The sequence below is a fragment of the Ambystoma mexicanum genome, chromosome 2p, assembly GCF_040938575.1.
Source record: "Ambystoma mexicanum isolate Mex_15411 chromosome 2p, UKY_AmexF1_1, whole genome shotgun sequence".
NCBI lineage: Eukaryota > Metazoa > Chordata > Amphibia > Caudata > Ambystomatidae > Ambystoma > Ambystoma mexicanum.
In genome coordinates, this window is record NC_090923.1 from 58,690,462 (window position 1) to 58,716,811 (window position 26,350).

The following is a 26,350-nucleotide window of genomic DNA, read 5'->3' on the forward strand; positions in this document are numbered from 1 at the left end:
ATAAGACCCTTTAGTATTATCTGGGATAGAATTATACACATCTAAATTCTGTTGTTCCCACAACCCCAGAGAGACTAAAGAAACACTGGCTGAGACTCCAATGGGTTCATCAGCCAGCAGTAGAAAGTTTCCACTTGCCATTGGGACTTCCTCTTCTGGAGCGAAGGCGAAGGAGGCAAGTTGGATCCCTGAAGGTTTACCCTTGCATCTGGGATCTCCTTTCACATGGTCAGTAGAGCCACAAACAAAGCATTTACCAAATGCCTTCTGGAAGGGAGGCTTGTTCTGACCTCCCTCTGGTTTGGCACCAGAGGAGACACTACTCTGCTGTGGTTTCCCTGGTGGCTTACCCTTCAGGTTTTGTTTGGGGCCCTCTTTGGAATTTGCAGTATTAGAATTCTCTTTGGAGTCCTTTTTAGGCTGTTTCCCCTCATCCTTTTTCTGAGTTACCCCAGAATCCTTGTGAGTGGCCCTGTTGGCAACCCACAAGTCAGCAGCCTTAGCTAGCTTTCGGGAATCTAATTCCTTTGAATCAGCCAAGTTCTGTCTGAGCTCAGGAGAGCAGGCATCCTAAATTGACTCCAACATAAAAAGATTCTTCATACCTTCATAAGTGTTCACTTTGTAACCCTTAATCCATCCCTCTATGTTTTTCAACCTTTCACTCACCCAGGAAGCCCAAGGGGTACCATCATGCTTTTTGAGGGTTCTAAACCTCTTAAAATACTGGGAAGGGGTCTTCCCAAACCTAGCTATCAGAGCTAGTTTTACACATTCATACTCTTTCCTATCCTCCTCCCCCAACTCCATTACCACATCAGTTGCAACAGGGGGAAGCCTAGAGAACAACCAGGTGACTAAGTCATTTCCTGTGATGTTCTGGAGCCCATGATTATATTCAAACAGAGACAACCAATCCAACACATCCAACTTAGGCTCATACATACCAACCAATTCTTTAGGCATCCGGGGTCTTTTAGGACTGGACCTTCTAGAGGAGCCAGAGAGAGAAGCATTTTCGACAGATAATATCTTCATTTGTAGCTCATGCTTGAGCTCCATTTCCCTTAGCCTTAGTTCTTGATTCATTTCCTGATGTCTCTGTTCAGCCAGAGTATTCAGTCTCTTGAACTCTAGTTCAAGTTTCATTTTCTCTAATTCGAGATATTGAGGACTTAGTGTGGGACTTGGCAAAGGCCCAGTATGTACAGTAGGTAGAGCAGACAGAGGCCTAGGGGGGACAGTCACAGCAGCCTCACCCTCCTCTTCTGACTCTTCCTCAAGATTATCAACATTTTGATCAATATCAATTTCTATACTGTTATCTACATTTTCTGGCATGGTAGGTTCCTCAGACCCTTCATCCAGACTTTGGTTAGCTAACAACCTTTCTATTAATTCCATTTTCTTGCCTTTAGTCAGGAGGTTCTTATGCTTACATAATACTCTTAAACAATCAGCAGTTTTTGTAGCAAGGGACTCTTGACTATAAGTTTCCATAGTTGACATGTTAGAAAGATTACTTTTTCAGTGCTAAGCTTTGTGGTTAGTTGTACTAAGGTATCCTAAAGCACTCTAAAGTGTATACTCAATACAAATCCCACCGCTGTACACCAGTGTTAGGCAGAAACCTGTGCAGTTCCCTTAGGGACCACTGCAAAAGATTTAAGACTACAGGTGTTGGCAGGAAACCCACCTGGTGGCAGTCTGCACCACCCAGATTTACCTGGTAGCTGTAGCTGAGCAGTCAGACATCCCTCAAGAAGAGTTAGGCAGTATGCAAAGTATACACAATAGGCACTCAGATACAATAATACAAGCAAACACTGACCAGAGCTTTGGTATTAAAGTATATAATTATTTATTTAAAAACACACAGTTGAAACACTCCAGCACTCTTATTGTAAAATATTCTAAACACAGTTACTATTGTAATATATATACCCCTTTTTCCTTATCAGATAAGTCGCAGTAAAACACCACTTATTTTCATACAGAGGTGAGCGCTTAACTAAATTGCACTCCAATAAGTTTGTGAGAAAGGGAGGGAAAAAGACAGAATATGAAAAGGTACACCACTCTAAGATTCAGGAACACTGTTAGGAAGGCAGAAGAGCAAAAAGTCACTGGTGAGCCAAAGTCCAAAGGCTGGGCCCACTCTTAGAGAGAGCAGAGCACAAATGCGCCCAAGATCACACAGTTACACTAGGCTTAGAAAGACTTGCAAAGGGTTCAAAAAGAGTTTAGAGAGGCTTTAGGAAGGTTTAGCCAGGGTGTCCCAGACTAACCCAGGTTCGAAAGCCGGGGGCTAAATCTACCCCATACAGTCGGTAGCAAGGGAAGCCAGGCGGGACACGGTACCTTAAGTGGGAAGGATCCTCCAGCGGTAGCAGTTGTTCCTGGTAGTGGGTGCAAGTTGCGTCGTTGTCCAGGGGAAGAGAAGATCTCGACTTGGAGGAAAGATGAAGGTCGTTGCACTACCAGGGAAGAAACCAGCCGCGGAGTTTTCTGGTTAAAGGTGGTACCTTTGTTTCGCGGTCGTGGTAAAATGTGGTATCCCGGTTGCCGGGGTGCTTGGCACGGGCAAGGCGGCCACGAGGTACGTCGGGAAAGCGAAAAGACGGTGAAACTGGTTATCCCCACCAGTCAAAGGAAGAAGACTCTCTGGCGGGAGATCTCCTCTGTCGTTGGGAAAAGTGGTGAGGCAGTCCAGCAGGGCTCCACCGGTGGTGGTGTTGTGGCAGGTCGGCTCAGCTTCTCCCTCGTCGGATTCTTGGTCCTGTGGCGACTTCTGAAGTTCCAGTCCCCAAAGCCCTGCTTTTATGCAGCAAACCCCCATTCACTCAGCCTAGCTGTCACTCAAACATGCTAAGTGGTGAGCCGGCCGGCTCACCACTTGGGCCAATTAGGATGGAGTGCGACTTGAGTTGCCTAGGCAACTCAGTCCAGGGTGCCTAAATTCCCCTCCACCCCTCCTAAGTACCCCAGACAGAGTGGCACCACTTTGGAGGGCTTCGGTGGAGAAGCCCGCCAAAAAGTGGAACAAAGGGCTCGACTTGGGTTGGAGTCACAGAAGTGAACACAAATGCCATTTTAGAATCAAGTTTTGGCAAAAAATACCAACCGGAGAATTAATATTAATTAAATAAACCGGCGGTATGTTCGAGGCTACCGTAAATAATTAAATAAAGATAGTAGCCTAAAACAATGGGAAATCCCATAGGAAAATATATAAAAAGTAGTATCCACTGCCACAAGCCAAAACTCGATCAGGGGGGACGGAGACGTGCCCCCTCGACTAACAGACCCCGGGGCAATTGAATTGCTCCAGCCAGTACGTCCACAATATGATGGTTTGTACTGGTTCTGTTCAGAATTTAAGACTAGTAAAGTCAATGGTGACTTTACATGCCCTGGGAGACAGTAGTCAGTCCCAGGGTATGGAGTCTATACTGGGGGATCACTATGACACCCCTGTGTCACTGCACTGAGGGTGCTGTGTAACACACATCACAAAAACACATGAAGCCCAATGGAGTAAAAGACCCCATAGCCCATTAAACACATCTGGATTCAAAGAACCACACTCAAATCATGCCCAAGAGTGAGGGTAAAAGAGTCTCACTCTTGGCAGGAGAAAAAAATAAACCCCAAAAAATCCAGCAAAGCTGCTGGGGGACTCACTAGGTTAGGAAATTCAGCCTAAACAGAGAATTCTCCCTAACACAGATCAAGGACAGTCTACCAGTGTGCCTCAAGCAGATCAGGAAAAGTCTACATGGGTGCCTCAAGCAGATCAGGAACAGTCTAGGAGTGTGCCTCGCACAGATGAGGAACAGTCTACAAGGGTGCCTCAAGCAGATCAGGGACAGTCTACAAGGGTGCCTCACGCAGATCAGGAACAGTCTACAAGGGTGCCTCAAGCAGATCAGGGACAGTCTAAGTGTGTGCCTCACACAGATCAGGGATAGTCTACAAGGGTGCCTCAAGCAGATCGGGGACAGTCTACAAGGGTGCCTAAAGCAGATCAGGGGCAGTCTACAAGTGTTCCTCAAGCAGATCAAGGACAGTCTACCAGTGTGCCTCAAGCAGATCAGGAACAGTCTACATGGGTGCCTCAAGCAGATCAGGAACAGTCTAGGAGTGTGCCTCGCACAGATGAGGAACAGTCTACAAGGGTGCCTCAAGCAGATCAGGGACAGTCTACAAGGGTGCCTCAAGCAGATCAGGAACAGTCTACAAGGGTGCCTCAAGCAGATCAGGGACAGTCTACAAGTGTGCCTCAAGCAGATCAGGGACAGCCTACAAGGGTGCCTCAAGCAGATGAGGAACAGTCTACGAGCGTGCTTCACACAGATCAGGAACAGTCTACAAGGGTGCCTTAAGCAGATCAGGGACAGTCTACAAGGGTGCCTCAAGCAGATCAGAAACAGTCTACAAGCAGATCAGGGACAGTCTACAAGGGTGCCTCAAGCAGATCAGGAACAGTCTACAAGGGTGCCTCAAGCAGATCAGGGGCAGTCTACAAGGGTGCCTCAAGCAGATCAGGAACAGTCTACTAGTGTTCCTTGCACAGATCAGGAACAGTCTACGAGTGTGCCTTGCACAGATCAGGGACAGTCTACAAGGGTGCCTCAAGCAGATCAGGGACAGTCTATAAGTGTGCCTCAAGCAGATCAGGGACAGTCTACAAGGGTGCCTCAAGCAGATCAGGTACAGTCTATAAGTGTGCCTCAAGCTGATCAGGGACAGTCTACAAGGGTGCCTCAAGCAAATCAGGGACAGTCTACAAGGGTGCCTCAAGCAGATCAGGGACAGTCTACAAGGGTGCCTCAATCAGATCAGGGACAGTCTACAAGTGTGCCTCAATCAGATCAGGGATAGTCTACATGTGTGCTTAAAGCAGAACAGGGACAGTCTATAAGGGTGCCGCAAGCAGATCAGGGACAGTCTACAAGGGTGCCTCAAGCAGATCATGGACAGTCTACAAGGGTGCCTCAGGAAGATCGGGGACAGTCTAGGAGTGTGCCTCGCACAGATGAGGAACAGTCTACGAGCGTGCCTCACACAGATCAGGAACAGTCTACAAGGGTGCCTTAAGCAGATCAGGGACAGTCTACAAGGGTGCCTCAAGCAGATCAGAAACAGTCTACAAGGGTGCCTCAAGCAGATCAGGGACAGTCTACAAGGGTGCCTCAAGCAGATCAGGAACAGTCTACAAGGGTGCCTCAAGCAGATCAGGGGCAGTATACAAGGCTGCCTCAAGCAGATCAGGAACAGTCTACAAGGGTGCCTCAAGCAGATCAGGGGCAGTATACAAGGGTGCCTCAAGCAGATCAGGAACAGTCTACTAGTGTTCCTTGCACAGATCAGGAACAGTCTACGAGTGTGCCTTGCACAGATCAGGGACAGTCTACAAGGGTGCCTCAAGCAGATCAGGGACAGTCTATAAGTGTGCCTCAAGCAGATCAGGTACAGTCTATAAGTGTGCCTCAAGCTGATCAGGGACAGTCTACAAGGGTGCCTCAAGCAAATCAGGGACAGTCTACAAGGGTGCCTCAAGCAGATCAGGGACAGTCTACAAGGGTGCCTCAATCAGATCAGGGACAGTCTACAAGTGTGCCTCAATCAGATCAGGGATAGTCTACATGTGTGCTTAAAGCAGAACAGGGACAGTCTATAAGGGTGCCGCAAGCAGATCAGGGACAGTCTACAAGGGTGCCTCAAGCAGATCATGGACAGTCTACAAGGGTGCCTCAGGAAGATCGGGGACAGTCTAAGAGTATGCCTCACACAGATCAGGGCAGTCTACAAGGGTGCCTCAAGCAGATCAGGGACAGTCTACAATGGTGCCTCAAGCAGATCATGGACAGTCTACAAGGGTGCCTCAAGCAGATCAGGGACAGTCTACAAGTGTGCCTCAAGCAGATCAGGGACAGTCTACAAGGGTGCCTCAAGCAGATCAGGGACAGTCTACAAGGGTGCCTCAAGCAGATCAGCAACAGTCTACAAGGGTGCCTCAAGCAGATCAGGGGCAGTCTACAAGGGTGCCTCAAGCAGATCAGGAACAGTCTACTAGTGCTCCTTGCACAGATCAGGAACAGTCTACGAGTGTGCCTTGCACAGATCAGGAACAGTCTACGAGTGTGCCTTGCACAGATCAGGGACAGTCTACAAGGGTGCCTCAAGCAGATCAGGGACAGTCTATAAGGGTGCCTCAAGCAGATCAGGGACAGTCTACAAGGGTACCTCAAGCAGATCAGGGACAGTCTATAAGTGTGCCTCAAGCTGATCAGGGACAGTCTACAAGGGTGCCTCAAGCAAATCAGGGACAGTCTACAAGGGTGCCTCAAGCAGATCAGGGACAGTCTACAAGGGTGCCTCAATCAGATCAGGGACAGTCTACAAGTGTGCCTCAATCAGAGCAGGGACAGTCTGCAAGTGTGCTTCAAGCGGATCAGAGACAGTCTACAAGGGTGCCTCAAGCAGATCAGGGACAGTCTACAAGGGTGCCTCAAGCAGATCAGGGACAGTCTACAAGAGTGCCTAGAGCAGATCAGGAACAGTCTAAGAGTATGCCTCACACAGATCAGGGCAGTCTACAAGGGTGCCTCAAGCAGATCAGGGACAGTCTACAAGGGTGCCTCAAGCAGATCATGGACAGTCTACAAGGGTGCCTCAAGCAGATCAGGGACAGTCTACAAGTGTGCCTCAAGCAGATCAGGAACAGTCTACAAGGGTGCCTCAAGCAGATCAGGGACAGTCTACAAGGGTGCCTCGAGCAGATCAGGAACAGTCTACAAGGGTGCCTTGCACAAAGCAGGGACAGTCTACAAGGGTGCCTCAAGCAGATCAGGGGCAGTCTATAAGTTTTACTCAAGCAGATCAGGAACAGTCTACAAGGGTGCCTTGCACAACGAAGGGACAGTCTACAAGGGTGCCTCAAGCAGACCAGGGGCAGTCTATAAGTTTTACCCAAGCAGATAAGGGACAGTCTACAAGGGTGCCTCAAGCAGATCAGGGACAGTCTACAAGGGTGTCTCAAGCAGATCAGGAACAGTCAACAAGGGTGCCTCAAGCAGATCAGGGACAGTCCTCAAGGGTGCCTTGCTTAAAGCAGGAACAGTCTACATGTGTTCCTCATGCAGATCAAATACAGTCTATAAGTGTGCCTCAAGCAGATTAGGAACAGTCTACAAGGGTGCCTCAAGCAGATCAGGGACAGTCTACAAGGGTGCCTCAAGCAGATCAGGCAACAGTCTACAGGTGTGCCTCAAGCAGATCCGGGACAGTCTACAAGTGTGCCTCAAGCAGATCAGGGACAGTCTACAAGGGTGCCTCAAGCAGATTAGGAACAGTCTACAAGGGTGCCTTAAGCAGATCAGGGACAGTCTACAAGGGTGCCCCGAGCAGATCAGGAACAGTCTACAAGGGTGCCTCAAGCAGATCAGGAACGGTCTACAAGGGTGCCTCAAGCAGATCAGGGACAGTCTACAAGGGTGCCTTGCACAAAGCAGGAACAGACTACAAGTGCTCCTCAAGCAGATCAAAGACAGTCTACAAGGGTGCCTCAAGCAGATCAGGGCTAGTCTACAAGGGTGCCTCAAGCAGATCAGGAACAGTCTACAAGTGTGCCTCAAGCAGATCCGGGACAGTCTACAAGTGTGCCTCAAGAAGATCAGGGACAGTCTACAAGGGTGCCTCAAGCAGATTAGGAACAGTCTACAAGGGTGCCTTAAGCAGATCAGGCACCGTCTACAAGGGTGCTTTGCACAGATCAGGAACAGTCTATAAGGGTGCCTCAAGCAGAACAGGAACAGTCTGCGAGTATGTCTCGCACAGATTAGGAAATAACCCCGTCTTTATACTACGACTAAAGGGTTAGAAATGGCTGGACGCTATGTAGCTGCTGCTTCAAGCCTAGAAGAGCCTGTTAAGCTTCATGCACACAGCTTCCGGGACCTACTTTTGACTATCCAGCTCTGCTGGGGCCATTCAAACATACCTACCTGGGACCAACTCTGTTTGGGAACGTGTATAAAGGAGCAGTAACGCGTGTAGGAGACACTGAAGCACATGTGGTCAAATATAACGTCACACGGTTATAGTGGGGAAGTTCGATTGGCGACTCACCATATAACAGTTCGTCATTGCCCAGAGACAGCTCCTGCGTACTAGGTGGTGCGTGATACCATTTCTTACCCTATACTCATTGGTGAATTTGGTTTGCCAGCACTCTTTGGTTCATGCCCCTGAGCCGGCTGAGACATGGCCACCAGTTGGGATCTGAGTTTGATTTCCCATAATGCCTATCCTCTGGCTTCATAGCATGTTAACAGATTTGATCCTGTTTTAGATCAGTGGGTGTACCTTTTTAGGAGTCGATGGCCTGGGTTGAAGACATGTACTTTCTATCACTTATTAATATCTAAATGTGCTTCACAAAGGGTCCCAAATATGGTTGTGCCAGGGCCATTAAAAGGCTTAAAGTGGCTTTGGTTGTGGTTGCAGAGGGATGAGCAGAGCAGGAAATACAGGTCCAAGGAGAGGATAGAAGCGCGTGCTCTGTATAGGCTGACCTCCTGGCACGGCCTGCGCATGTCACGCATGGCCTGTCTAACTGCTCTGCGTTGAGAATGTGGTTGGTGTTCGGGAACCCAGTGAGCTAGAATTAGAATTAAACAATATATTTCTCATTGCGTCACTACTAATCCTTTCCTTCCTCCTCTGTCACAGGAAGGACACGACCCCGGTAAGTACTTAATTTGCCACAGATGAAGGCTGCCTGCTGAGAGCTTACATACGACGGTGACGGTGAATTTATTTGTCACTGCTTCTTGTGATCGCCTAAAGCATTAGCGTCCTGATGCTACAGTGCTTTAAAGTGCTTTTTTGCGAATGAGGCGGAATCTGGCCTTTCTGCCCCTTGTTATATCATAATGGCGGGGTGGACAGCACTCTTTATGATCGCCATGTTTTTAGTTCACACTTCCCAAGCCTATGGCACAGCGGGAACAACATTGGTTCTGGGTAGGATATTTGCTTGCTGAAGTACAGTAGGTCTCACCGTGTTGGGATGGCGCTGACCCGCTTCTCTTCAGTCTTTGTGGGGTTGGTCCTTTCCTAGTAGCTAAGAGTCTCCTGGTTCCTTATTGACCCTAAAAAGGAAGGGACTGTTCTATTCAGCTGTAGTAGAGCAGTGCAGTAAGGGCATCACAGCAGGTTTTTTTGTGTTTTATCATCTTTCATTTTTCTGCTTTGGAAGAACTGATTAGCCATAACTTGTCATGGTGTATTTGGCTTCTGCAGCATTGGTACATGGACGTCGTTGATGAGGCGGTCATTGCCGAAACACAGCACTGACACTACTGCGTACAACGTGGTGACTGAATACTCATCAACTTCCTGTTAAGGCTGAAGAGCAAGGGACTCAATACTGAAAGCATGCCCTACCTGCTGGAGCTATTGACGGCAGACACAGGCCCAAACAGTGACATCACCACCGCAATCTCACCAGTGATGAAACTGCCTCCAGTCTGATATCTTAGTGGGTTGGGATCGAAGCAGCACAGCTGTGGTGATTACCTGACATAGGTGTTGCGTCTTCACCGGCCTTCTCCAAGATTTACCATCTGCCCCTAAAATGTGCATGCCCGCAGCAATTAGAGACCGGGTGGTCGGGGTACAGTGGCAAGGCTGCAATACCTCTTTAGGGATGCCACTTGGGAAAGGTTCTGCCCCAGCCCCATAAGTCCAGTTTCCGGTTTAAGTCTGACTTCAAAGTCGGGAAGTCCAGAGCCCAATCTGGATTCCAGTTGATCTGTCTAAACGGATCCAACACAGACATTTCCCTAAAGAGTTTCCCGATTCTGCGATTCCTGTTCACCCTACTCACACAATTCAGGAGAGGACACTTTTACCATCTTCAAGAACAATGCCCCCTTCTTTTTCAGTCCAATGCCCTCCAATGATTTTAGTGCCGATTCTAGCCTTTTCAATTCTATTGGAACCGCTTGTGGGAGGTTCAAGATTGCCCGCCAGAACTTACCCACCACAATCTTTAACCAGTAGTGATCACACATCGCCATAGCCTCAATACCTTGTGTTACCGCCGGACAAAGCTTTGCCTGTACAACATGATGATATCCAGTACACTACCAACCTGCTGACTCCACTGCACATTTTCTGATTAATGCTGTTAACATAACAGCTCTTCGACGTCTCCCAGCCGTAAGAACAGTGCACCCTCCAACTTGCTCGAGTTCCGCTCCCAGATATTTATACTCGGGGACCAATTCCACCGTGAATCTTGGTAAAAGGAATCTTGGTTTTTACAGCTCCTTCCCCCGAAACACATCTATTTTTGCCTTGTCCACATTCAGTATCGATCCATTGGCTTCCATATACCTGCACACCTCAGGTGTAGTCCTACACAAACCCACATATGTCTGGTCCATTATTGCAATGTTGTCCGCAAATGCAAGCCACTCTATGTGCGTGTCCCTGATTTTTGGGGGACAGTTGTGCACGGTTCTTAACAGCGCTGGTAAATCAGCCATATAGAGGTTGGATAGAATAGGGGCCAGCACGCAGACCCGTTTCACCCCCCAATTTGTCACCACTGGACTCGTGCTGACGCCCTCTCCACTCAACTGCACGTGCACACTTGTTTCCATGTGGAGCTGCCTTATGATGTGCAAGAGTCACTTAGGGACTGAAAACCATCCATCTTGGCCCACAATTTAGATCGCTCCACTGTGTTGAAAGCGTCCCTTAGATCACTATACAGCACACATAGCGGGTAACTTCTCAGGATCAGCAGTAGTGGTGCCCATATATGCGGGTGCGATTTCAGCACCACACTGGCTAGACCATTCGGGCCTGGAGCTCTGGATTTGTTTGAGTTTACGTATACAGAGCTCAATGTCCAGATAGTCATACGTCAGCTCAGAAGGAAACTCCCCCTCCTGTTTTTCCCCAGGGGTAGCTTTGTGGGCTTTATAACAGGTATCCGAGGCACGTTTCTCCCACCGTTCCACAGGTGTAGGATGTGTTGTGCAGGTGACTGTTCTGTCTTTACACAGCCCTAGGATCTCCCAGAGATGTCTTTGGGATTTCCCCCAGCAAGTGCCTGCTTCATTTTCTGCCATTTTGCATTTCTTAAGGGGTTATGGCGGTTTACCCAATTAGCGTATATATTTTTTATTTTATTAATGAGAGAGAGACTCGTAACCCTATCAGGGCATGTTCTTTTCACCATCCTAATCTCCCTTCTAATAATTCACTTTTTGGGGGAAATTACTACATCAAAAATGTTGATATTTTCCCTGTCTGTTTTTAATATACCAGTGCTCCCATCTGATGCAGAGTCCCTGGATACATTCATAACCCATGCTTCTATATAATTTGCAGTCTTATTGTCCATGTCTGGGAGAGAAATGCTCTCTTTCTCCTCATAATTGGAGATTTTGTTCAAATTCTTCATGGACTAATTTATTCAATTGCTGCCATGATTTACTGTTCCCCCAGGCATGCTCTTAACACTCTAGAACGTCTGTGTGACCGGAGCTGTAAGATAAGTGGGGCGTGATCGCTAACTCCACAATCTCTCACTCCTGACCAATCTAATTAAAGAACTGCTACAATGGCGATAATCGAGGGTGGCTTAATTACCATTGCCATACCAGGTATATCCGCCCCGGACATTTCCACATGTGCGACCATTTAACAAAGACTGTTTAGATTGACTTAAACATTCTGACCACCATTTGCCTTGGCTGCTTGCCTTATTTTGGAGCGGGTCACCTCTTATCCATGAAACCATTTGGTGACTTCCTCTTCATTGGTATCTAAACAGTGCGCATTCAGATCCCCGGCTAGCAATATTGCATCCGTTTTATAAAAATACAATCTGCTATAATATTGACTGACAATACTTTCCTCAGTATGTTCACCACCAGGCAGTGGTGGAAATGGAAAAAAATTGGTGGGGGATCCCACAAGGACCGGTGAGGGGACAGAGTTTGGAGGGGGCGGAGTCCGAGCAGGGGGAATCCGAGGAGGCAGAGTTTAGAGGGGGCAGAGCTGGCAGTTGACCTCGGATCAAAGGAAATGTCCAAAATAATAGTTTAAAACACCGCTATTTCTTTCATGCTGCTTCTTTTCCAAACTCAGTTCCACTTTTAAAATCTTCCATGGCAGTGGTGATGAGTTACTTCACTATGCGGATAATAGTTTTGACCAGTGTTGCTGAGTAAATATTCTTTAAAAGGCATAATTTACATTCCATTTTATTTTAAAAAAAAACATCCCCCTTGGGTACTATTCAAACAGGGTGATTTCTGTGCGCCATAAACAACGTTTCAAGGGGATTGAGTCCTCCGACGCATTCCATATCTATGTCAGGTAATCACCACAGCTGTGCTGTTTCGGAAAATGTTCTGCGTCGGTGACGTCGATACGCTGTCCTCGAGGGCCTCCGTCGAGCCAACGTCACTTTATGTTATAAGTAGGGCGCACGACGCCCTTAGCCTCAGTTCTGTTTTTTCCGCGAACGTGTTCGCTTCGGAGATTTCGGCGCGCCTCGGTTCTTCTGAGTTTCTATCGGTTCTTCGAACTTGGTTTGTGAAGATTGTATCATGTCTTCCTCTTCTTCCGTCCCGCGGTCGGGTTTCAAGAAGTGTCGGGACTGCGGTTCCAAGAAGTCGCTGACGGACCCGCACAACGCCTGCCTCTGGTGCCTCGGGGAGGACCACGCTACGGACAATTGTGACGAATGCCAGTCGCTCACGTCGAAGGCCTTGCGGGAGCGGAAGAAGAAGCTTTCAGTAGGTAGGGTTTCCAAACCTCGTAAGCCGCGGTCCACTGGACTTTCCACCAACGATTCGAGGGGCGACTCTCTGCATCGACGGCGTAAGTCCAGGGGGTCTCAGTCCCGGAGTGGGTCCCTCCATTCCTCTGCCTCTTCGAGGCACTCGCGGAAGCACTGTCACCGGTCCCTTTCCTCGTCCTCATCCGACGACTCAGCCCGTCGGCGGGTTGCTTGTCCCACAAGCACTCTACTCCTGCGGAATGGGTTGCATTTCACAAGAAAATGTTGGTGATTTTGGAATCACAGGGCTCTGGTCCGTCTGTGCCTTCGAGAGAAGCCGGCCGTGACCGTGTTAGAGCCACCACTCGCACGCCTTCGTGCTCGGGTGGTCGGCGTGATCATCGAGAACCTTCGAGGTCTCGATCAGACAAGGTGGATCGCTCTAGCCATGCCCGCTCCAGGTCCCGTCCTCGACGCCCTCGAGACCGTTGGAGCCTGTGAGGTCTTCTTCGAAGAAGTTGATGCCATCGGCGCCATGTCCATCGAGAGGTTCACTCGAGGCTCCGGCTCCGAGGAAACCCTCGACACCATCGGTGCCGAGGCCGTCGAAGGACATGCTCGGGGCACCGCCCTCGAGGACTGTGTCTAGGCCGTCGGCGCCACACTCGACGTTGACGCCGATTCCATCGACGCCCTCAACACCTTTCGAGGATGCTTTGTCGGAGCACGGTGGAACCCCCGAAAAAGGCTCTGGCCAAGTCCAAAAATGTATTTGTCCCTTTTTCTGTGCCCCCATTCCATCCTCTGGATTATATTTCTGAGATGGAAGAAGGGTCTGAGGAAGGTTTGGTTCCTGATGAGGTACCTGACGAAATATTGTCTGGTCATAGCCAGATTGAAAACCTACGTCAGTCTTTGCACGACGCCAGTGGTCTGGACACCTCCCCGGAGGTGGAGTTTGGTAGGCCTGAGCCTGGTACGCACGCTGAGTCTTCGTACCGGTGGCTTATGTCAAGGGTGTTGGAGTACTTGGGGTGGTCTGCGCCCCCAGTGGATTTTCCGCAGGATGACCTGACAGATATCCTGGACCTAGGTCCACCAATTGACCTGGTTATGCCATTCCATATGGCCTTGTAAAGAAGGGTGGCGGTGGCTTGTACTGCTCCAGAGAGTCTCCCAGCAGTAGGGAAGTCGTTGCCGAGAAAATATCGCCCAGCCAGTGGCGGCCCCGGCTACTTGTCCATGCACCCTACTCCAGAGAGTTTGGTGGTGCAGACGGCCACGGCTAAACAGGCGTCGTACCCTACCATCCCTCCTGATAGGACGACAAGCGTTTTGAAGGTTGGGCGAAGAAAGTGTTTTCTTCAGCGGGTATGGCTCTGAAAGCAGTCAACTCTGTGTGTGCCTTAGCACGTTTCACTCATACTCTGTGGAATTGTGTTTCCTTAGCGGCTGAACATATTCCCGAAGGGGAGGAACAGGATGGCTTTCTTGCGGCCATGTGTGAATCCGTTCAGTCGGGTCTGGACGTGGCAGACTGTGTCAGCCGGTCCATGGCGGCGAGCACTGTGATGCGCAGATTTGAGTGGTTGCGGAAGTCAGGGTTTGCTCCGGATGTACAAGCCTGTCTTCTCAACATGCCCTTTGATGGCGACCATCTTTTTGGCAACAAGGCTGACGAGAGCCTTGAGAGGTTGCAGACCACGAAGGCTGCAGCGAAGTCGTTGAGCGCTGCAGTTCGCCAACCTCCGCCTTTTCGTCCTAGGGGACAGCAATGGAGGGGAGGTTCCTTTCTATATTATTCGACCTTTGGTAAATCGAGGGGAGCTGCTAGTCAAAGAGGCCAATGTAGGAGTACCAGAGGTGGTAAACAGGGTACTCGAGGTGCCAAGGCCGCTCGAGCAGTTGCCCCTTTGCCCTCAGGCACCGCCGCAGCCGCTTCAGCTCAGTCATGAGGCCATGTCCCATGGTTCGCCAGTTGGGGGAAGGCTGGCGCAGCATCTTGTAGAATGGCGTGCCATTACTTCAGATGTGTGGGTTCTGGAGATCATAGCCCACGGCTACTGTCTTCCTTTCCGGCAGAGGCCTCACGACAGTCCACCAGGGAATCTCTCTTTGAAGAGTCCGGAACTGCTCCTTGCGCAGGAAATCAAATCCCTGCTGGAGAAAGGCGCCATAGAACTGGTGCCTGTAGCGGAGAGGAACAAGGGATGGTATTCCCCTTATTTTTTGATTCCGAAGAAAGACGGGGGATTGAGACCCATCATGGACTTGCGTGGTTTGAACAAACTCCTCAGGAAGGACAAGTTCAAGATGGTTACTCTCGCTCATGTCCTCCAGGCCCTTCACCTTCAGGACTGGTTGGTGTCTCTCGACCTCAAGGACGCTTACTTTCATATGCCGATCTATCTCAAGCACAAGAAGTACCTGAGGTTTGCGGTTGGCGGCTCGCACTTTCAGTTTCGGGTCCTGCTGTTCGCTTGGACCTCTGCCCCGAGGGTTTTCACCAAGCTCATGGTGGTGGTGGCAGCGTACCTCAGAAAAGGGGGGACTCACGTCTACACCCAACCTGGACGATTGGTTGATCAGGACGCGCTCTTCGGAGCTAGTCCTGGATCATCTGTCAGTCACCTGCCACTCCCTTCACAAGCTGGGCTTCTCCCTCAACTTAAAGAAGTCCCACTTGACGCCAAGCCAGCGGCTCCAGTACATCGGAGGAGTGCTCGACACATCCCTGGGGCAGTGTTTCCCTCCCCAGGTGATGGCTCATCACATTCTGCAGATGGTGCACAAGTTTCAACATGCCCAGAGTCTCCCGGCGTTCGAGTTCTTGAGGTTGCTCAGCCTAATGGCATCCTGCATTCTTTTGGTGCCAGAGGCTCGACTGCGGATGAGATCTCTGCACTGGGCTCTCAAGATGCACTGGTCACAGTCCTCCGGCAGGATGTCTGACCCCGTTCAGGTGCCACCCTCGGTCGCCCATGACCTTCTGTGGTGGGCCGACGAAGGCAATCTGATGAAGGGGGCTCCAATTTGGCTACCCTGGCCAGAGGTGACGATCGTGACGGACGCATCCCTCACGGGATGGGGAGCTCATGCCAACGAGTTGACAGTCAGCGGTCGTTGGTCTCCGTCGGAGTCCAGACTCCATATCAATGGGCCTCATTCTGAGGTGGGCTCAAAGGGATACCAGGCATTATGAACGGGACCCGTTAAGGGATACTGGGGTCAATAACGATACCGCAATTTGCGGTACCGTTATTGACGCCTTCCCATTGAGCCCTATGGTAGCTCAAATGGGAATGAGGAATGGCTTTCACAATGGGGACTTAACGGTCCCGCCAATATCGGACTGGACCGGTAAGTCCCCATTGAACGAGGGCGGACACGGTCCCGTTATTGGTGCTAGTCATGGCGCTAACAGCGCCATGACTAGCACCAACCTCGTAATGAGGCCCGATCTGTTGGAGCTGAGGGCCGTCGGGCTTGCCCTGAAGGCTTTTCTGCCGACTGCGAGGGAAGAATGTCCTGATTCTGACGGACAACACAGTGGCCATGCACTACCTCAACAAAAAGGTGGAGGCAGGGTCACTTCCTCTGTGCAGGGAGGCGATGCAGCTCTGGTTCTGGGCCATCCAGCAGGAAATGTCGATCTCAGCAGTTCATCTGGCCGGAGACGAAAACAAGACGGCGGACGCTCTGAGCAGGCAGAGCGCGATCTCTCACGAGTGGGAGCTGGCTCAGGAGATTTTCCTGGAGATCTTTGCCCTTTGGGGGACCCCTCAAGTGCATCTCTTCGCCTCCAGTGTCAACCGGAAGTGCGAAAGGCTCTGCTCGCGGGAATTTCCTCCAAGAGGAGCCTTAGGATTAGCTCAAGGATTGACTACTGTAGTAGCCTCCTGATTGGTCTTCCAAAATGTGAAGTAAAACAGATTGCAGGTAGTACAGAATAACACTGTTAGGGTTGTTATGGACAAAAAGAGATCAGATCATATCTCCCAGTCAAGAAGGGAGCTTCATTGGCTTCCTATTAAGGATCGTATTCTCTTTCGTCTCTTGTCTATATCCTTCAACTGTATGAACAATTCTAGTCCTATTTACCTCCATGAGGAACTCAAGCCTAGAACTAGCAACTACAGCCTCAGATCTAATGATCTCTTCCAGCTTATTGTCCCTAATTGCAGACTTTCTCAGACTAAGGTCGGAGCCTTTTACTCTGCTACCCTCACTGCCTGGAACAACCTTCCATTGATACTCAGAACTGAAAGCTCTAGCAGAGTATTTAGAAAGGGTCTCAAAACCTATTCATTTAACTAATACCATCATGGTCCTGGTTTCTTTCTTCTGGCTCTATATATCCCATCAGGATGTCTCTTTATTTGTTTCTGTATTTTGTCAGCGCCCTTAAGCCTTAGGGTCAGTGGTTTTGCGCTATATAAATCCTAAATAAAATAAAAATGAAATTAGGGGACGCGTTCGTGGTGGAGTGGTCCTTCCCACTGCTGCACGCGTTTCCTCCAGTCCCCGTCATCCTCTAAGTGCTGCAGAGATTACGGAGGTTCGGTTCATGGATGATCCTCATTGCTCCGGCATGGGCCCGGAGAACGTGGTACCCGGACCTTCTTGACTTGTCCATCTGCCCTCCACGCCATCTTCCCTACTGAGACGATCTGCTCTCACGGGAGGAGGGTCGGGTTCTCCATCTAGAGGTCAGATCCCTCAACCTTCACGCTTGGCTTCTGAAAGGTTGAAGTACAAGGACTGGGACCTCCCTGAAGACGTGATGGAGGGGCTGCTTTCGGCCAGACGGCCTGCAACAAAGTCCCTGTACCATTGCCGTTGGAGAAAGTTCTGCGACTGGTGCAGGGTTAAGAATGTGGATCCTTTTTTATGTGACATTCTTATGGTTCTGTCTTTTTTGCCTTCTTTAGCCCACAAGGGCCTGCAAGTGGGTACCATTAAAGGTTACCTGGTGGCGCTGTCCATATTTAAGCGCTCGTCTGAGGAGTGTTCTTATTTCAAAATTCCTTTAATTTCACAGTTTCTGAAAGGGCTCACTAATGTGTTTCCACCGTCACCTTTCCAGGTGCCCGGTTGGGATTTGATCCTTGTTCTAAAATTTCTAATGGGTGGTCCATTTGAGCCTTTACATTCTTGTCCTTTGAGACTGTTAACCCTTAAAACTGTATTTTTAGTTGCGGTTACTTCTGCTCGCAGTGAGTGAGTTGCAGGCACTTTCTGTTAAGCCACTCTTCACAGTGTTTCATAAGGACAGTGTTGTCCTTAGGGTTCGTCCTTCCTTTCTTCCGAAAGTAGTGTCGGAATTTCATTTAAGACAGAAGGTCATTCTTCCGGCATTTTATCCTCCTCTGCATCCTGGTAAGGAAGAGGAGAGGCTCCATAGGTTGGATCCTAGGAGAGCTTTAAGTTTCTACATTTCACGCATGTCCCGGGTCAGAGTGGACGATCAGCTCTTTATTGGTTACGCTGGAAGGCGTTTGGGACAAGCTGTGACTAAGCAGATGTTGTCTAGATAGATTATCTTGGCAATTTCTGAATGTTACCGCTTGGCGGGTAAGGACCCTCCGGTAGGCTTACGGGCCCATTCTACTAGGGGTATGGCTGCCTCTACTGCCCTGCAGAGGGGTGTTCCTATTCGTAACATCTGTGAAGCAGCCACATGGGCTTCGGTCCATACTTTTGTAAGACACTACTCCCTAGATTCTATTCAAGGGCAGGATCTGGCGTTTGGCAAGGCGGTCCTCTATTCTGCAATTTGATTGGACATTCTAAATTTACTATATTCTAAATTATTTTCCCTCCTCCATAGGTTGGTACTGCTTTGGGAGTCTGTCATAGATATGGAATACGTCGGAGGACCCAATCCCCTCGAAGAACAAGTTACTATCTTACCTGGTAACGTTCTTTCGATGGGATGGTCCGACGACGTATTCCATATCGCTCCCTCCCTATCTGCCCCACTACAGAATTTCTTATGCGATTGCAGCTTACGTTTCCGCAAGGCTTTCTGTGATCATACTGGCAGAAGATTGGTGCCACACGTTCTGGGGAAAAAACTACAACTGAGGCTACGGGCGTCATGCGTCCTACTTATAACATCCGGTGACGTCGGCTTGACGGAGGCCCTCGAGGACAGCATATCGATGTCATTGAGTCAGGACGGAGACGCTGAAAATGTTCCGAAGCAGCATAGCTGTGGTGATTACCTGTCATAGATATGGAATACGTCATCGGACCATCGAAAGAATGTTACCGGGTAAGAAAGTAACTTGTTCTTTCTTTTACTTGAACCACTCCCGGCACAGCTTCGGCAGCTCCCCTCTGATAGCAATTGGGTGGCTGCATCGTGTGGGATAGTTTCAATGTTAATAAGGGTATTTATTTATTCATGCAATGTTTGTCGGGTACCTGTATATTTATTTATGTATGCAATGCTTGTCTGATGCAGGTATCCAGCAAACATCGAATAAATAAATGAACTGGGTAGTGGCTGAGGACTGTTACTTCCTCTTGTGAGTTGTGACCCCTTGCACAGGGTTACCAGAGGAAGTTAGTTTGCTCGTGGGTGCTTTTCTTTAAAAAAAATGTTTTCCCCCCAGCGCTGACTCTGGCCGGATCCCGATTTACAACATGGGCGGTGTCCTTCGTCACAGCTTGTACCGCTGGTGCGTATTGTCTGCGCTCAGTTGGTTTCTCTGCAACGTCACTGGCTCATTGAATTGCATTAGTTTGTGTCTCTGTGACCAGATCGAACCCTAATTTGAGGAAAGAGTGGTTCTGCGCCCTAATCATTCCAGACACTTCACTATTTACTCAGTGGATCCCCGCAGTGTTTATCATGAGGCTTTCTGCGATTCTACAAATTGGAAATCATCTGTATCCAAAACTCTCAATGATAGGTTCTTCTGCAGTAGATTCAAGAAAACGGAGCGATTGATCAGCTTGGCAGGGCTGTTAGTATGTAGGCCAGTACCGATGAATGTTTCAAACGGAGCGATTGATCAACTGGGCAGGGCTGTTAGTATGTAGGCTAGTACCGATGAATGTTTCAAACGGAGCGATTGATCAACTGGGCAGGGCTGTTAGTATGTAGGCTAGTACCGATGAATGTTTCAAACGGAGCGATTGATCAACTGGGCAGGGCTGTTAGTATGTAGGCTAGTACCGATGAATGTTTCAAACGGAGGATTGATCAACTGGGCAGGGCTGTTAGTATGTTGGCTAGTACCAATGAATGTTTCAAACAAAGCGATTGATCAACTGGGCAGGGCTGTTAGTATGTAGGCTAGTACCAATGAATGTTTCAAACGGAGCGATTGATCAACTGGGCAGGGCTGTTAGTATGTAGGCTAGTACCAATGAATGTTTCAAACGGAGCGATTGATCAACTGGGCAGGGCCGTTAGTATGGAGGCTAGTACCGATGAATGTTTCAAACGGAGGATTGATCAACTGGGCAGGGCCGTTAGTATGTAGGCTAGTACCAATGAATGTTTCAAACGGAGCGATTGATCAACTGGGCAGGGCTGTTAGTATGTAGGCTAGTACCAATGAATGTTTCAAACGGAGCGATTGATCAACTGGGCAGGGCCGTTAGTATGGAGGCTAGTACCGATGAATGTTTCAAACGGAGGATTGATCAACTGGGCAGGGCTGTTAGTATGTAGGCTAGTACCAATGAATGTTTCAAACAAAGCGATTGATCAACTGGGCAGGGCTGTTAGTATGTAGGCTAGTACCAATGAATGTTTCTTAGTCGGCCCACTCTCCTCTTGGTCCGACTTCCTTCGAGTGTACCACTACTGACTTGGGCCTCTTTGGTACCATTGCTGGATTAATGTTGAATCTATCCGGAGTGGAGCATCTCTCAGCGGCAATACCACAGCTAGCATCTAATTCCGACCTGGTATCTTCCGAGTCAGTATCTTCCTCACTGTGGAGTTTAGGGCCCTCGGGTTGCTGCTTGAGAACCCAACTTGGCAACGTGCCCATTCTTTTCACCTCCCTCTTCCTTTTCATACTAACCTTCTTCTTGGTTCTTTTTGTTCAGGGACAGCCGGTTTAACAGTAGACCCCGCCCGGTCTTTTCTGCTTCAGCTTTCGTCTTTGTTTTCTACTCAGATGAGTTTCCGAGGAAGTAACGCTCATATCCACTCCGGCAGCAGTAACGCCCTCCCCTTTCTCGTTATTGCCCTCGCCTTTCCCGGAGATGTCAGGTTCTCTATTGTGGTGCACATTTCCACGAGTCTGCTAGCTGGAGTCTCTCGCCCCACTGTGGTCTGGGTTCATAAATCCACGCGCTGCAACATTCCTCCATGCACGTTTAACTCCTTATTCACATTAACACACAACTGGAGCAGTATTTTGATAGCAAACTGCAACGTGCAGATGGAAGTTTCACAATCCAGAGAACAACTGCTGTCTGCCATTAACTCCTCGGCTTCTGGGGTCTCTCTAACCAGCACTGACGAAGCACTCAGCCTAACATTAACTCTCTGCCGCCTACGGTGTATGGAAGAAGGCACATTCTCCTCTCTCTCCCCAGTGGCCGAGTCACACTCGTGTGCTTTGACTCCAGTCTTTTTCTCTCTACATTTCCGATGGGGCTATTATTTTTCTGATATATTGATCTGGTGGGTGGAACATATGTTTCAATCTATTGATTTTAACTGTCTTTTTCCTTTTTGCATAAGATATTTTTCTCTTCTTTAACTGTATCTGAATTCTATTTTAATCTTTTGTATATAACCATTAGGGTTGTATGTATTAATGATTTGTATTTGTATTGTATCAATTGTGTAAAGGTTTGTATGAACCATAAACACAAATAAATACATTGTTTTAATGAATTCTTTGCACCACTTCCGTGTCAATAGGTGCCTGTCAAGCCTCATGTTGTGGTTGCACTATGCGTTGTAATTCGTTCGATGTTCAGGGGCCAGTGTAGTGTGATCAGAATTAAAAAGTAAAAAACCGGGACAGGGCAACTAACATGAAAGTAGGACTAACTCTTGAAAGTGGCTGTCAAGGCAGTACACTTCAGTAGCGTTTGGAGGAGAAGGGGGTTTAAGTATTATAGTTCAAAGAAACACATATTATAATTAATGTATTGTAAACTAACCCTATCTTAAGTTGTCAAATGCAGCATTTCTTTGGTGCGAGAGTGTGCATTCCTGCCTGCCGGCTATGAAGACCTACTACAAAAAACCGGGACCACTGCAGTTTCAAATGGGAACATAATCTTGAGAAAGGGGGACAGAGCACCAGATACTGGGACACTCCCGGCCAAACCGGGACTTCTGGTCAGCATAGACCAGGGCCACTATTTGCTGGATTGAAAGCAACCTTGTTTTGCAATGAATACCATTAATTGAGTAATTCATTGTTGTCCATCATGGATATATGGGAGTTATTTGGTATAATGCCCGCAGTTTCACACATGGGATTCCTTTTTCAGCTTGGTCGGGTTGAAAATGGGCAGTGATTTTACCGCCTGTGCCAGCTGCCCGCACCTCTGCGCTCCCAGTAGTAAGCAACTTAGAGTTACTCTTATTGGCCCCAAGGCTGCACCCTCCCTTTCAGGGTACTAGGCTGACCTGACCTCCTGTCGTACGAGCCACTCTCTTATGGTTCTTGCGCAAATTGTAGGTGCTATTTCATGTCTTGCGTTTAGTGGGCATACTCTGTCACAATACAAATGCCACACTGCTGCTTTCCGTGATCTCCGTCCTAGCTTAAGCACAGTAGTTGGCTCCCAGCCTCCCTGCGGCCCGCCGACTGCAGTAACACTCCCAGGACACCTTCCCGGACGTTCTGGCGGAATAATATTGGCATCGCTGTCTCGATTGCAACGCCTTGCAACCTCCTTTCTGGCCACAAATCTTTCTTTTCCCTTTCAGAACCACCCATCCATCCTAGAACACCCCGGCCAGTTGCCCGAGAGAATCCAGAGAGGAGGCCTATTAGAAAACAGAACACCAAGCACATCTCAACACTTACAGTCATCAAGCAGTCGTGCAGAGACTTCCACCCAGTGCCAGAGGCAGAAGGAAAGCTTAGCCAGTGAAAGCCAGCACAGCAAGAGCCTACTATTCCCTTCCCTTAAGCTTAAAAGCTTTAGTGTGAAAGCCCAACCCCCTGGAGAAAAGGTAGGATTAGATTGGCCCCTAGAGGCAGGTGACAACATCAACCAATGGAACCCGGGGAGAGGCCGGAACCAAGGCAGGCCGGACTACAAAAGCTCAGGCTAACGAAGCGATGACGAAAGGTGCTCGGGTGAGGTCACGGGCAAAGTAGGTGGGCCAACAGACCAGCCTATGGGGAGCGAACGGCGGCCAGAAGTGCTGCAAAGTTTGTGGTGGTGGTGGTGGTGGCTCTTAAGGTGTGAGAGAGTGTGTTGCCAACTATAGTAGTGCAGAGAGTGAGATTGTGACTGGGACAGGGTGAGAGGTGTAGAGGGGTGTGTATGAGAGTAGATAGGGGGCAGAAGCTAGTGGAGTGCGAGGCAGTGAGAGAGGAGGGACAGAGAGATTGTAGGCTGGTTGTGGACAGGAGATGGGAGTAATAGGAAGAGGGAAGAGGGAGGAGTGGAGTATCAGTGGAGGGAGGAAAGAGAGCGGAGATGGAGAGCAGGCAGAGGAAAGGGAAGAGAGTGAGGGAGTAGGAGAAGGATAAAGAGTGCAGGAGAGGAAGACCAGTAAGAGCGAAGGGGGAGGAGGGTACAGAGAACCCAAGGGATAGAGTAGAGTAGGCAGGAGGTGAGGAGGGGTGGGGTTAGAGAAGCTCTGAAAGGGAGCAGGAGCGAAACTAGTGTGAGAGAGAGAGAGAGAGGGAGAGAGAGAGAAAGAGAGAGAAGAGAGAGAGAGAGAAGAGCGGTCGCAGATGGCCTCAATAATCCACAGACAAAGGGGGATATGTTTCCACTAAGATTTATTATGAAGGAAATGAGGCTGGGCGTGGGAGAGGAGTTGAGACTTCCTTCGGTTTGGAATATAAAGAGCAACCTCGCAGCAGAGAAAGTCCCCTGAAGGAGAGAGGTAGAGAAAGCCAAGGGCTTTAGGCCTCCAATTCGACCAGGCTAGACCCAGGCATTAGGGGTTGTGTCAGATGGTTGTGTTGAGGTATAGGGACGCCTGAGCAAGAATGGAAGGAGTCCTTGGAAAGGTGGCGTGTAGACCAGGGTACCCAAGAGCCCACGCCCAGCCTCATTTCCTTCATAATAAATCTTAGTGGAAACATATCCCCCTTTGTCTGTGGATTATTGAGGCCATCTGCGACCGCTATTCTCGCTCCTCTATTTTTGTTACTGGCCATTTGTTAAACAGAGACTGAATTTGAAGCATCATCAAAGGAATGTGTTGCTCTTTGGCCTCCGGCCCAGCAGCTTTGCTCCTAAAATACCAAGAGCCCCAGAAGTGGCTACATCACATGTTGCCTTATTCTGCAGAGGTCCTACAGCAGGTGGCAGCAGTGCTCTGCCTGCTTGTTATTTCCTGCTGCATGCAGTCCAATCATTGGACTGCATGTATTGCTGCATGCCCATGCCCAGTGCATGGCGAAGTCTAATGCATCCACAGAGTGGACTGGCCAGTGCCATTATTTGTGTTATCCACATTGCGCAGCGCGTTTTCCAACATGTTCCGATTGGAGTGGACTGATTAAGATAACACATGTATAGGAAACGAGCTAAGAGACCGTGTTTTAACCATCTGACCGCATGTGATCCTGCTCCCAGGAGTTGCATGCGTGCTGTAGTCTGGCCAGCATGAACGATCCTGCTCCCAGGAGTTGCATGCGTGCTGTAGTCTGGCCAGCATGAACGATCCGGCTCCCAGGAGTTGCATGCGTGTTGTAGTCTGGCCAGCATGAACGATCCGGCTCCCAGGAGTTGCATGCGTGTTGTAGTCTGGCCAGCATGAACGATCCTGCTCCCAGGAGTTGCATGCGTGTTGTAGTCTGGCCAGCATGAACGATCCTGCTCCCAGGAGTTGCATGCGTGTTGGAGTCTGGCCAACATGAACGATCCAGCTCCCAGGAGTTGCATGCGTGTTGTAGTCCTGCCAGCATGACTGATCCTGCTCCCAGAAGTTGCATGCATGCCGTAGTCTGGCCAGTATGACTGATCCTGCTCCCAGGAGTTGCAGGCGAGTTGCATACGTGTTGTAGCCTGACCAGCATGAACGATCCTGATCCCAGGAGTTGCATGCGTGCTGCAGTCTGGCCAGCCTGAACGATCTTGCTCCCAGGAGTTGCACGCGTGCTGTAGTCTGGCCAGCATGAACGATCCTGCTGCCAGGAGTTGAATGCGTGCTGTAGTCTGGCCAGCATGACTGATCCTGCTCCCAGGAGTTGCATGCGTGTTGTAGTATGGCCAGCATGACTGATCCTGCTCCCAGGAGTTGCATGCGTGTTGTAGTTTGGCCAGCATGAAGGATCCTGCTCCCAGGAGTTGCATACGTGTTCTAGTCTGGCCAGCATGAACGATCCTGCTCCCAGGAGTTGCATGCATGTTGTAGTCTGGCCAGCATGAACGATCCTGCTCCCAGGAGTTGCATGCATGTTGCAGCCTGGCCAGCATGAACTATCTGGCTCCCAGGAGTTGCATGCATGTTACAGTCTGGCCAGCATGACCGATCCTGCTCCCAGGAGTTGTATGCATGTTGCAGTCTGGCCAGCTTGACCGATCCTGCTCCCAAGAGTTGCATGCATGTTGCAGTCTGGCCAGAATGACCTATCCTGCTCCCAGGAGTTGCATGCATGTTGCAGTCTGGCCAACATGACTGATCCTGCTATCAGGAGTTGTATGCATGTTGCAGCCTGGCCAGCCTGAACGATCTGGCTCCCAGGAGTTGCATGCATGTTGCAGCCTGGCCAGCATGAACGATCTGGCTCCCAGGAGTTGCATGCATGTTGCAGTCTGGCCAGCATGACCGATCCTGCTCCCAGGAGTTGCATGCATGTTGCAGTCTGGCCAGCATGATCAATCCTGCTATCAGGAGTTGCATGATGTTGCAGCCTGGCCAGCATGAACGATCCTGCTCCCAGGACTTTCATGCGTGTTGTAGTCTGGCCAGCATGAATGATCTTGCTCCCAGGAGTTGCATGCATGTTTTAGTCTGGCCAGTATGACTTATCCTGCTCCCAGGAGTTGCATGCATGTTGTAGTCTGGCCAGCATGACTGATCCTGCTCCCAGGACTTGCATGCGTGTTGTAGTCTGGCCAGCATGAATGATCGTGCTCCCAGGAGTTGCATGCATGTTTTAGTCTGGCCAGTATGAATGATCCTGCTCCCAGGACTTGCATGCATGTTGTAGTCTGGCCAGCATGGACGATCCTGCTCCCAGGAGTTGTATGCGTGTTGTAGTCTGGCCAGCATGAACGATCCTGCTATCAGGAGTTGCATGCATGTTGTAGTCTGGCCAGCATGAATGATCCTGCTCACAGGAGTTGCATGCATGTTGCAGTCTGGCCAGCATTTGCATGCATGTTGAAGTCTGGCCAGCAGTTGCATGCATGTTG

The 26,350-nt window shown here is 49.4% G+C and overlaps 1 protein-coding gene across 2 annotated transcripts in view; it reads left to right on the forward strand.

The window, feature by feature from the left end:
- Positions 1-26,350, forward strand: part of OGG1 (8-oxoguanine DNA glycosylase) — a 191,212-nt gene that overhangs the window by 157,902 nt on the left and 6,960 nt on the right. The gene's annotated exons all lie outside the window — the stretch shown is intronic.